The sequence below is a fragment of the Octopus sinensis genome, linkage group LG15, assembly GCF_006345805.1.
Source record: "Octopus sinensis linkage group LG15, ASM634580v1, whole genome shotgun sequence".
In the NCBI taxonomy this organism is placed as follows: domain Eukaryota; kingdom Metazoa; phylum Mollusca; class Cephalopoda; order Octopoda; family Octopodidae; genus Octopus; species Octopus sinensis.
The window spans coordinates 46,693,352-46,704,980 of NC_043011.1; positions in this window are offsets into that span (position 1 = coordinate 46,693,352).

Below are 11,629 nucleotides of genomic sequence, written 5' to 3' on the forward strand. Positions count from 1 at the left end.
ATTAAGTCGATTACATCGATGCCAGTGCGTAACTGGTACTTAATTTATCGACCCCGAAAGGATGAAAGGCAAAGTCGACCTCGGCGGAATTCGAACTCGGAACGTAACGACAGACGAAATACGGCTACGCATTTCGCCCATCGTGCTAACGTTTCTGCCAGCTCGCCGCCTTTATATGTATATATAGGTGTGTATATATATATAAAAAGGCTGACCTCCTTCAGTCATGAATGACCATGGGTTTGCAACTAGAAAGTTACCCTCTGAAGCACAAGTCTGGGCACTGTTGTCTATGTAAGACCAGCAGTCACCCATGCATACCAGCCTCCCCTCTCCATGCCACCAATGTTATCCAAGGGAAAGGCAAAGGAGCTGCAACAGCTTGGCACCAGTGATGTTACGATTCATTTCTACAGCTGAGTGAAGTGGAGCAATGTGAAATAAAGTGTCTTGCTCAAGAACACAACAAACAGCCTGGTCCAGAAATCAAACTCACTACCTCATGATCGTAAACTCAACACTCTAACCACTGGGCCATGTGCCTTCACTGTGTGTGTATATATATAAGTGTGCGTGTGAGTATGTATGTGTGCATGTGAGTGTGTGTGTGTGCTTGCTTTCAATTCTGGCATGGGTTAGACAGTTTGACTGGAACCGGTAAGCGGCAAAGCTGCACCAAGTTCCAGTCTGATTTGGCATGGTTTCTATGGCTGTGTGCCCTTCCTAATGCCAACCACTCCAAGAGTGTGATGGGTGCTTGTTATATACCACCAGCATGTGTGCCAATTATGTGACACTGGCATAATCCACGACTACAGATTCACTTAACCTGATGAGTCTTCTCAAGCACAACATACAGGTCACTCGTCATTGCCTCCATGAAGCCCAATGTTCAAAGATCAAGCTTCACCACCTCGTCCCGTATTTTCCTGGGTTTACCTCCTCCATGAGTTTCCTTGACATAACAAATGATAGTGACGGAAAATGGAATGTAGGAGAAACTTCATTGCTCACAACAATCGTTTCAATGCATCCTGTATCAATCCCTCACAGGTGGGGTACTGTACAACTGATGTTGTGGCATATCCGCCGGTGCAGATACATCTCCTCAAGAAGTGATATTGTAAAATCTCATTAAAGAAACTCAGTTTCACTCTGTTTTAATACAGCATGTTATTAGTGGAAGTATGTTTAAGCCAATAGGCAAGGAATGGTGAGGGAAGGATTCAGTTGTGACTTTATAGATGAAGACAGGTAGTAATTAAGATGTAGATCTAGTGATAATTGTATTAACACCGTGGATGACATCAGGGAGACAGTGAACGTGCTTCATCAGCTTATTACTAGGAACATACCCAACACATATACATACACACAGAAAAATATATATAATATATATCATCATCATCATCATCTTCATTTAACGTCCGCTTTCCATGCTAGCATGGGTTGGACGGTTCAACTGGGGTCTGGGGAGCCCGAAAGCTGCACCAGTCCAGTCAGATCTGGCAGTGTTTCTACAGCTGGATGCCCTTCCTAACGCCAACCACTCCGAGTGTGTAGTGGGTGATTTTATGTGCCACCGACACAGGTGCCAGACGAGGCTGGCAAACGGCCACGCTCGGATGGTGTTTTTTATGTGCCACCGACACAGGTGCCAGACAAGGCTGGCAGACGGCCACGATCGGATGGTGTTTGTTACGTGCCCACAGCACGGAGGCCAGTCGATGCGGTACTGGCTACGGCCACGTTCGGATGGTTTTCTTGTGTGCCACGTGCCACCGGCACTGGTACCACAAAGATACAAATTCCATTGATGTTCATCTATTTTGATTTGTTTTGATATATATATATATATTAAATTAGAGATAAAACCACTATTAGGCAAATCAAAGAGTGAAAAACATAAACCAATACATAGAAATAAAATTAATTAATATTATATACAAAATATATAAAATCTAAACTTCAAAATTTAAATTATTTAAATTTAAAGTTAAAATTTTAAAAATTATTTAAATTATTAATTTATACTTATAAATTTATATATATATATATATATAATATATATATATATATATATATATATATATTTATATATAACACACACGCATACATTATTTACATTATTTACATCTGATGGTTACTTGTCCTCATCTTCTTTGTTGTTAACACAACGTTTCGGCTGATACACCCTCCAGCCATCATCAGGTGTCTTGGGGAAATTTTGAACCTGGGTTCTCATTCCTAATTTATTTTTCGATGTTGTTGTTATTATTATTATTAGTATTATTATCATTATTATCATTATTATTATCATTATTATTATTATTATTATTCAGGTCACTGCCTGGAAGCGAACTTGGAATCTTGTGGTTAGTAGCCCGCGCTCTTAACCATTATGCTATATGCCCGAGGAGGGTTTATCAGCCGAAACGTTGTGTTAACAACAAACAAGATGAGGACAAATGTCCATCAAATGTAAATAATGTACATCATTCCTCATCTCTTAAATATAGAATTATATATATATATATATATAAATGTTTTGTCTACTGCAGTCATTTACTATAACACTAGTTTATTTTTAAAGTCGGGTAACCACTTCTTGCATCATTATATGAAGCAGGAATGATAGCTGTTTCTAAGCCTGGAAAACTGACACAAGGTGAGTTATGTACTGAGGCTAAATGTGAATCTTGTGTGTGTGTGTGTGCTTATATATATACATTTATATATATGTATGAGAATATATATATATATAAGTATATATATATATACACACGTATATATATGTGTGTGTGTGTGTGAGTGTGTGCACGCATGCGTTCAGTGTTTAAAAGTACATTATGTAAATGCCACAGCCGTGGAGCTACGAGAATGGATATTGACATTTCTATCAATCACCATAAACATCTTAACATCTACTTGTGCAATGCTTGTGTGGGTTTGTTGGGTTTGCAACACAGCATAACGCCATTTGCAGTAGTAGTAGTAGTAGTAGTAGTAGTAGTAGTTGTAGTATTAGTAGTGGAAGTAGTAGTAGTAGTAGTAGTAGTAGTAGTGGTAGTAGTAGTGGTCGTAATGGTGGTGTTGATGGTGGTAGTGGTGGAAGTAGTAGTAGTAGTAGTAGTGGAAGTAGTAGTAGTAGTAATAGTAGTGATGGTGGTGGTGGTAGTAGTAGTAGAAATAGTAGTGGAAGTAGTAGTAGTAGTGGTGGTGGTGGTGATAATAGTAGTAGTAGTAGTAGAAGTAGTAGTAGTAGTAGTAGTAGTGGAAGTAGTAGTAGTAGTAGTAGTAGTAGTGGTGGTGGTGGTGGTAGTGGTGGTGGTGGTGGTGGTGGTAGTAGTAGTAGTTGTAGTAGTAGTAATGAGATATCCAATAGAAGAACACAACTTGCATTACACACACACACACACACACACACGCAACACACAATACAAACACTGATACAACAAAAGACTGAAGCCAAACCCCATAGCAAAACAAACTAGTGCAATACAATACCAGGAAGAGTTTGTATTCCCCCGACAAGAAAAAGAAACAAGAAGAATCTATGTCGCATACACTCCAGCAAGGCAGAGGTGTAGCGGAGGATGGAGTAGAAATTTAACTGAAACTACCAAATGTTGAATATTAATAATAATAACAGATGCAAATAATAATAATAATAATAATAATAATAATAATAATGAAGAAGAAGAACAACAACAACAGATGCAATACCAGGCACTGGCTCTCATTGCTTCTGACCTTAACTGATTTGAAGTGTTATCATGTCATGATGGGTATACTGGGCTTTGGATATTTGTACCCAAGAGTCAATTGGGTGGCATGCACTGCTCTCTCACTCAATAATAATAATAATAATAAAGATAATAATAATAATAATAATAATAATAATAATCATAAATGCCCTGATGCAGTACCAGGCAATGGTTCTCATGGCTTTTGATCTTAACTGATTGGAAGTGTTATCATGTACATTGTTTTGTCTTGGTATAAAAGACGGGCTACAGCAAATATTCTGCTCAATACCACAGATTTGTTTGTCAGTTGTTTGACCTTAACCAGTTGACCATGTCCCTCAGTGGCTGACGATATGTGCATCTCTGATCATGAGCAGAAGTAGTGGGGGAGCATCATAGACGTGTGTTGAGAGGAATTCCTGGAGGTTTGGATAATTCACCTTTGGAAACATGGGTGGTCGTTCAATATCCTTAAACAATCCTTATTCAGGGACCTTTTGAGTGGGATGGGCTATTTGACCTGAAGGAAATTCTAACTGGGCCCCACCTGCAAAGTCATGCACTGTTTATCTTGATATGAGATCACCATGTCATGCACATATGGTTGTGATACATGTGCCTGGTGTACCCTTATCAGATGGGTAGTCATGATGGGTATACTGGGCTTCATATATCTTACCCCAGTGTTACTTTGATGGCATGTGCTGCTCTCTCACTCAATAATAATAAGGATAATAATAATAGTAATAATAACTGTTCCAAATTTTGGTGCATGACCAGCAGGAATTAGGAGAAAAGTTGGCCAATTGATTATTTCAACCCCAGTATTTTACTGGTACTTTATCTAAGACCTAAGCACTTTTTGAATTTGGAACATAAGGCACTAGGCAAAATGTTGCTAAGCATTTTGTCCAACATGCTAATGATTGTGCCAGCTTGCTTCATGTAGGATAATGATAATGAGGACGATGATGATGATGGTTTCTACTTAAGGCACGGCATGAGGTCTGAAATTTTGGGGGGAGTGTGCTAGTCAATTTACATTGACCCCTTAACTGAAATAATATTTATTGATCCTGAAAGGGTGAAAGCCACACAGGGGCACGGCACTGAAGAATTTTAGTTGAATGATTCAATCTCAGGTACTTATTCTAGCGGTCTATTTTGCTGAACTGCTAAGTTATGGGGAGCAAATGAACATTGGCTATCAAGCAGTGGTAAGGGACAAACACACACACACACACACACACTGATATAAGCAACCGAACACTTCATATATCATCCAACTCAAATGACTGAAGAGAATATCAGAAAAAAAAAAATAGAAAAAATATTACATCGTCATCATTGTCATCATCATCGTCGTTATCATCATCATCACAACAATCAGCAACATCAATACCAAGACAGTGCCTGTCGTTATGGTGATGATCATGATGAGGATGATGATGATGATGATGATGATGATAGCGGCAGTCATCATTGCCCTTATCCACATCATTTTTATCATTGATGATATCAATGGTATGATAGTGACCATCAATATAATGGTGATGGTAATGATGGTGGTGGTGATGGTGGTGGTAGTCATAAAGAGAAAATGTATGCAAAGCGAGAGAGAGCAGAGCGAAGGTGTGTGAATGTAAAGAAGCAATTCTTAATAGATTATGCCGATGTTGTTGTTGTTGTTGTTATTGGTATTATTGTTGTTGTTGTTGTTGTTGCTATCCCCCCCCCCCGTCTAACAGAATCAATTGTTCATACAGTCTTGTTAGTGAGTGACTCCATATTGTTAAACAATATTCTTCTGAAAAAACTATTTATTATGAGACTATTTTCCTGTTACTGTTGTTGTTGTTGTTGATATCATGATTGTTGTTGTTGTTGTTGTTGGTGGTGGTGGTAGTGGTGGTGGTGGTTGTGATGTTTCTGTATCTTTTTGGGGTTTTTTTGTTTTTTTTTTTACTGGTTTTCGTTGGTGCTTCTTCTTTTATAAGTTGGCGTTAAAAGGTAATCAAAAAAAAAAAAACAGAAAGACTTTTCCCCCCTCATTAGTCTGTAAAACACCATCAGCACTCACCCCCTCCCCCGCCCACTACCACAACCCCCCAATAATTCCTATCACACAGCAGCTTCACCATTCCAAGTTGACAGGGAGAGGGGGAGAGATTGAGAGAAAGACAAAGAAAAGAAAAGACAGATAAAGAAAGAGGGAGAGGGAGACAATTAAAAAGTGAGAGAAAGAGACACAAGGAAGGAGAGAGAGAGAGAGAGACAATAAAAGAGAGAGAGAGAGAGAGTCAAAGAAGGAGTAAGAGAGAAAGACAGAAAGAGGGAGAAAAAGAGACAAATAAAGATGAGAATGAAAACTGGTGTGTGTGTGTGTGTATGTGTGTAAGTGTGTGTGTGTGAGAGAGAGAGAGAGACAGAGAGATGTACACACACACATGCACACACACAGTGTATGTGAGAGACAGTGAGAATGAGTGATAGAGAGAATGAGAGGATGTGTAAGAGAGAAAGTGAGAGACAGAGAGTCTGTCAAATTTTCCCTTAATAAATCATTATCATGGTTATTTATTTTACTCAATTGTATTTAGATAAAATCAGCTCTTTGAGGATGATTTAGATATATATGTGTGTGTATATATAAATATATAAATATATAATATATATAAAACATTATTGGTGAATTGAAGAAATGGAGCTGAACGCAGATTGAACAGAAATCGTTTTATTCATTCTACACGTGTTCGAAAGGCACAAATTACCAAAATCCGATTTTGGTAATTTGTGCCTTTCGAAACACGTGTAGAATGAAATAAAACGATTTCTGTTCAATCTGCGTTCAGCTCCATTTCTTCAATTCACCAATAATGTTTTATTTCAATTATCCGCACCAACGCACTGGTTGCAACGCCAGATGGTTGTACCTCCAACCGTGCTGTTTACTGCTGTGATTTTTGCTACTAAGGTATCGGTTAAACTTTTGATTAATCTACTACAAGATTATTCATCTTTCTATTTCACATATATATATATATATATATATATATATATATATATGAATATTATTTATATTATATATTTATATACATATTGGTGAATTGAAGAAATGGAGCTGAACGCAGATTGAACAAAATCGTTTTATTTCATCTACACGTGTTTCGAAAGGCACAAATTACCAAAATCCGATTGAATAATGGGACCATATTGTGTCTTTCTCTCAGGAAGAAAAAAGGAAATCCGTTGGAAAAAACAAAACAGAACAGAGGCGGAGCAAAAACAAATCGAATTATGCTCCTAAGAGCCAACGGATTTCCTTTTTTCTTCCTGAAGAGAAAGACACAATATGGTCCCATTATTCAATCGGATTTTGGTAATTTGTGCCTTTCGAAACACGTGTAGAATGAAATAAAACGATTTCTGTTCAATCTGCGTTCAGCTCCATTTCTTCAATTCACCAATAATGTTTTAATTTCAATTATCCGCACCAACGCACGGTTGCAACGCCAGATGGTTGTACCTCCAACCGTGCTGTTTACTGTGTGTGATTTTTGCTACTAAGGTATCGGTTAAACTTTTGATTAATCTACTACAAGATTATTCATTTTCTATTTCACATAATATATATTTATATATATATATATTTATATATATATATACATATATTTATATATATAATATATATATTTATAGAAATAGAAAAACAAGACAGGCGACATAAAGAACAATCCCTTCAGTAGTTGTCCACTGTTTTATCTTCTCCGCATTTTGAGCACTAATACATGTATGTGTGTGTATAAGTATATATATGTGTGTGTGGGGGGTGTAAGTGTGTGTATATATATATATATATATATATATATATCTATAAAATAATGTTACAATTACTCAATATATAAGTGTGCGTTTGTGCATATACATATATGCATATACATATATATATACACACGCACCACACACAAGTATATATATATATAATCAAAATAAGCAGCAAGGATATCCAGAGGTAATGCAGTACGATCGTTTCATGCAACTCCATTTAATTGAACAATGCAATCATTACATCAATTTAAAATGTAGAGCAATCTACACTTTATGTTTATATATATGTGTATATGTATGTATATATGTATGTGTGTATATATATATATATATATATACACACACAAATACATATATATATACATATATATAAACATGCATATATACAGATATATATACATACATACATATATATATATATACAGACATATATATATATACATACATAGTGTGTGTGTGTGTGTGCATGTATATATGTATGTATGCATGCATGTATTTATGTAAGGTTATGAGATTTTATTTAAATTGTTTAGAATTTCAGTAGCACTTCCATATTTTAGCATGCTAAGTGATTTCCAAAATGTCTCATAGGTATCATTGACCCTTCTTGTAAAGATTCATAGAACAAATGAGATGAGTAGGTCTCAGTCCTTAAAAGGTATCTATTGAGTGAGTAGTGAGACAAGAACAGAATATTAAACAGATTGCAATTAAACTATTCGCCGGTATAATTTAAAATTTATACAACATGTAAGAATTTGGAAATAATTGGAAAAATTAGAAAGAAGCTTCCATATTATATTATAGTTAATGAGCATCCAGTATCAAATTGCTTTAAAGAATTAATGACAAAGTATTCTATAATTTCAGCTACTGCCATTATCTTGTGCAGTACGTAATCTTCTAAATCCAAAAGAAATTGAATAAACCAGAGGAATGTTCCATGTTTTGATGGTAATTCAAGCAACATGAAATATACAGCCATTTTTCATTTAGTACATGTACATATTTCAGCACACATTGCAAAGATAGTATTAATCTTTATGAAAAATGGAGCTAGTGCTCAGCTAGCACAATGTGTGAAAAATAACTTGGATGTGTGGAAAGAAGCTTGCTTCCCAACCACATGATTCTGGGTTCAGTTCCAGTATGTGAAACCTAGAGCAAATGTCTTCTACTATAGTCTTGAGCAGACTAAATGCTTGCGAATGGATTAGGTAGATAGAATCTGAAAGAAGCCTATTATATATATATATATATATATAAATTGTCCAACCCATGCTAGCATAGAAAACGGACGTTAAAAGATGATGATGAAATTCTATAATTATGAGTATAATTATGATTAGGGTTCAGCAAAATTTGCTTCACCTCATCCTGAAATTTAGAAATAGCAGTTAAACTACTTTTTTACTACCATAATATATCTCCCTAATTATAATTATACTCATAATTATTGAATTTTTGTTTAAGTTTACCAATAATGGTTCTTTTAACGTGCAGAACTACTTGGTAAAATTATTAATTATTAATTAATTAATTAATTAATTTTACCCTTTATATATATATATATATATGTGTGTGTGTGGTGTGTGTGTGTGTGGTGTGTGTGCGTGTGCTTGTGTCTATGTTCATTACCCACCACTGCTTGATATCCAGTATTGGTTTGTTAATGTCCTTGCAACTTAGCAGTTCAGCAAAAGATACTGATAAAATAAGTTGCATGCTTTACAACAATAAAAGAAAAAGTATTGTGCTTTATTCATTTGGATAAAAGTTCTTGAAGGCAGTGACCCAGCATGGCCACAGTCAAATGACTGAAACAGGTAAAAGTGTAAAGGGTATTCAATTTTTTTAAGGCTCTAGAATATTCTTCTCTACTTCTGGCACAAGGCCTGAAATTTTTTGGGCAGGGGCTCAGTCGATTAGATTGATCCTGGTATGCAACTGGTACTTAATTTATCAACCCCGAAAGAATGAAAGGCAACGTCAACCTCAGCGGAATTTGAACTCTGAACATAAAGACAGATGAAATACTGCTAAGCATTTCACCCAGCATGCTAACAAGGAACTAGAATATTTTTTTCTACTCTAGACACAAGGTCCGAAATTTTGGGTGATGGGGCCAGTTGATTAGATTGACCCCAGCACATAACTAGTATTTAATTTATCAACCCCAAAAGGATGAAAGGCAAAGTTGACGGAATTTGAACTCAGAACATAAAGACAGACGAAATACCATCAAGTATTTTGCCCAGAGTGTTAACAAGGATCTAGAATACTACAAACCAGACCTATCACTACTAGTGGCTGAAAGAATACAATATTTTGCCATTAATTCCTTAAACTGATATTGGGGATTCATGAAATGGATTTCTGACATAGAACTTCTGAATAATTCTCCAAATTATTTATTTCCCCCCCTGAATTATTACAGATAATAGATAACAAAAACTGTAGCAGCTAACACGTGAATTTGGAATATGTTGATATTTTGACATTATATCTATTTTTGTATCACCAAGGACATTGTTAATGCAATAGAAACCTGAAGAATGAGATCCAATTACATCGTATGTATGTATGTAGTACGGATGTATGTATGTGTATGTATGTATATATACATATATATATATATACATACATATTTGTATAATATACATACATATATATATATATATATATACATATATATATGTATATATATATATATATATATATATATATATATATATATATATATATATATACATGCATATATATATGTATATACATATAATATGTATAGGCAGTGATATGTGTATATGTGTTTAGATATGTGTGTGCATTTGCATGTACGCATGAATGTGTGTGTATGCATGTCTATGAGTCTGACTGTTATGTATATTTGAAATATGATGAACTTATTGTATACAACACTCAAGTTCATACCTATACATACACACACAAACACATGCATATATATATACATTTATGCATACTTGTGGATGTGCGCATTATGTATGCATGCATTTTCCTCGTATTTATCAGCATCATTGATTTAGCATTCACTTTGTTAGGCATGCATCGTTCCGGTGAAATTCATCGGTCCATTTTCAATAGAATCCATAAGCCAGAAGAATGCATGCACTGGTACGTTTCTCAATAGAATGGGTATATTAAAACTTATAACATGTAGTATCATGCCAAGATCCATTTAAGCCAATTTTACCCATCAGTTTCAAAGAAAAGTTAGGTGATAACCCAGGATGGTGCCTGTAAAGAAGGACTGATTGAGAGTTGTCACCATACTTTTCATACCAGTCCCTCTGATGTGTGCTGTCTTAGGTTATCACCTCAATCAAATTGTATGAAATGTATTGTGTATGTGTGTAAATATATATATAATAATAATAATGAAATTATTGTATACAGTGCTCAGGTGCACCACAACTTGTCAGAAAGTGCGTATAAAGTATATGCAGTAATGTACAAATGTCTGGAAAGCGAACAATGTATGAGTCAGATACATGCTTGTGTGTGTATGGAGGGGAGGAAATCAGGTGTAGTGTTGGCGAATCTCAGAAAGCATGGATGTTTTGAAGGATGCAGTGCTCCGACAACTAACAACTGATGTTGGCAGTTTGTTCCATGCTTCAGCAACTCTCAGCGTGAAAAAATGTTTCCTATAGTCATGGGAGCTGTGCTGTTTTCTGACTTTGTAAATATGTCCACGGGTGTTAGAGTGGGTGGAGTGGAGTTGAAAAGGTTGCTCAGAGTTATTGTTTGTAAGATATATATATATATACATATATATATAATATATATATATATATATATATATATATATATATATATATATATAATATTCTCTCCTAGTTTCTCTCCTTGTTTTTTCTGTGTCCCTTTCTGTAGGCTCGAAACATAAAAGACTTTTTCTATTCCTGAGCATTACACTAATACATCTGTTTGTTTTGTACACCACCTGTCTTCGTCTTTTGTTTTTTTCATAAACTCTCCCTATATATATATATAAATATATATATATATATATATATATATACATACAGGGT